The sequence below is a fragment of the Microtus ochrogaster genome, chromosome 7 (assembly GCF_000317375.1).
Source record: "Microtus ochrogaster isolate Prairie Vole_2 chromosome 7, MicOch1.0, whole genome shotgun sequence".
NCBI lineage: Eukaryota > Metazoa > Chordata > Mammalia > Rodentia > Cricetidae > Microtus > Microtus ochrogaster.
This window is the reverse complement of record NC_022014.1, coordinates 63,562,029-63,564,343: the sequence shown is the minus strand read 5'-3', so window position 1 is coordinate 63,564,343 and position 2,315 is coordinate 63,562,029. Positions and strand designations below refer to the sequence as shown.

The 2,315-nt window shown below is 38.1% G+C and overlaps 1 protein-coding gene across 1 annotated transcript in view; it reads left to right on the top strand.

The window, feature by feature from the left end:
• Positions 1-2,315, top strand: part of Ppm1e (protein phosphatase, Mg2+/Mn2+ dependent 1E) — a 149,378-nt gene that overhangs the window by 17,742 nt on the left and 129,321 nt on the right. The gene's annotated exons all lie outside the window — the stretch shown is intronic.

The window sequence follows — 2,315 nt, the reverse complement described above, 5'->3', positions numbered from 1 at the left end:
TCGAAAAACCAAAAAAAAAAAAAAAAATAATAAAGATGAATACAAATTAACATGCTAATGCTTGTTTATTTTCATAAATAATTAAATCTTGGCTAAATATTTGATACTTCAGGACATAGAGCATCTTCAGCATTTTTCACAGTTAACTGATAATTTGATTTTATGGTCATCCATGTTGAGGAAGCTACTTTGCATTAATATACAGTACAGAGTGGCAGAGGTATATTTAGGGCTGTTCCTGAAATGGTTGTCAGTTCCCTGTTAATCACAAGCCAAAATTCCTTTAGCAATTTTTATTAAACTCAAGTGAGCAATGCAAACAACCACTTTAAAATCAAACATACTTATACTATCCAATGCAAAGATATGCTAATTTGATACATTTTGAGGAATGACTGCAACAAAATATAGAATGTCTTTGTTCTCTACAGTTTAACCGTTTTTTAAAATTAGATTTATTCGTTTTTTTTAAAATTTTATATGTGAGTGTTTAGCCTGCATTGTATGTATGTGTATCACATTCATGTTTGGTACCTGTGGATTTCAGAAGAGGGCCCTGTAACTAGACCTGGGTCCTCCATAGGAGCAGCAAGAGTTCTTCACCACTGAGTCAAGCCATCTTTCTAGCCCTTATTATGTCACTATCTTCTTCTTTTTGGGTTTTTCGAGACAGGGTTTCTCTGTACCTTTGGAGCCTGTCCTGGAACGCTCTCTGTAGACCAGGCTAGCCTCAAACTCACAGAGATCCTCCTGCCTCTGCTTCCCAAGTGCTGGGATTAAAGGCGTGCGCCACCACTGCCCAGCGAGACACCCTTTTAATACAGAATAGATACAAATAAATGTGGACTTTAAAAAAAATCTTGGGGCTGGGGAGATGGTTCAGCTGTTAAGAGCACTTACTGTTCTTGCACAAGACCTGGATTCAATTTCCAGTACTCAATGGCCGCTCACAAACATTTATAACTCCAGCTCCAGGGGACTCACACCCTCTAGTGCCCTCCTCTGGCACAAGGCATTCTGTGGTACACGTCCATACCTGCCGGCAAAAGACTTACATAAAATGAATAAATACTTTAAATGTTTTGAATACTTTAAAGGGGGGGGGGAGTTTGAGAAATTGCTGAGTGGTTAGGAGTATTACCCCAGGTGTAGTGGCAATGCCTTTAATCTCAGCACTTGAGGCAAGCAGTTAGTTGGACACCAGTCTGGTCTCCAGGGCGAGTTTCAGGTCAGTCAAGGCTATATAGTGAGACCCTGTCTCAAAACCAAACCAAACCAAACAAGTACTGCTCTTATAGAGGACCTGGGTTTTCTTCCCAGTGCCCACATTCCCTTACATACTGATCACTCCCCAATACATATAATTAAAAGTTGAGAAATCCTTTGAAATTTTGAAAAAAATAAATTTTTACTATTTTAAACAGAATATATACAAATATAAAATTCAATTTAGATGTCTGATTCATATATAATGTTTATTAAATTAATTAAGTGCAGGTGTTAGTAGCTGTTTCAATTGTAGAATTATTATATGCATTCATGATGAGGAAAACCTCAAGAATAAACTTGAACTTAAAAAAAGAAACTATAATTTTGAAATTTAATGGTTTTTAAAGATAGGTCTTGCTGCATATAGAAATAACAGTTTTCTTTAGACCATGAAAATGCCAATTCTTGATACAAGCTCTTGCTCACATTTCTATTTTTACAGCCATTCAGCCCATCAGACTCCATAAACCCTTTCCTTGATTTTCATCCCAAGAGTGAGGTGATTTCCTCAAGATGAATAGTGACGGAATCATTTGTTTTCAGGACAGAAGGAGCCTGTGTGGTCTTTCATGGGGCACACAGCTTCACGTGGACTAGTGAGGCAGGACAGATATATTGACGCCTTTTTCCCAGTGCCAAAGTTCTGAGTCCCTCCCATCTGGCTTTACTTGCTCAGTTTTTCTCTTCTAAATGACACTTAAAGGAATGTTCAAGGTTGGCAGTGGTGGCACATGCTTTTCATCCCAGCACTCAGGGAGGCAGAGGCAGGTGGATCTTTGTGAGTTTGAGGCCAGCCTGGTCTACAGAGTTAGTTTCAGGACAGCCAGAGATACACAGAGAAACCCTGTCTCAAAAAAAACACACACCCCCAGAAGAATCTTCAATTTGTTTCTGCTCTGATTTCTTTTTTTAAAAAATGGGTTCCTGGGATCAAAATGTAAAACAAACACTTTACGAGCTGAAATATCTCCCCAGGCTGATTTATTTTGTCTTTTCTTGGGGAAGTAGCACACTGCCTTCTCTTCTAAAAATTTTTTTCTTTTATT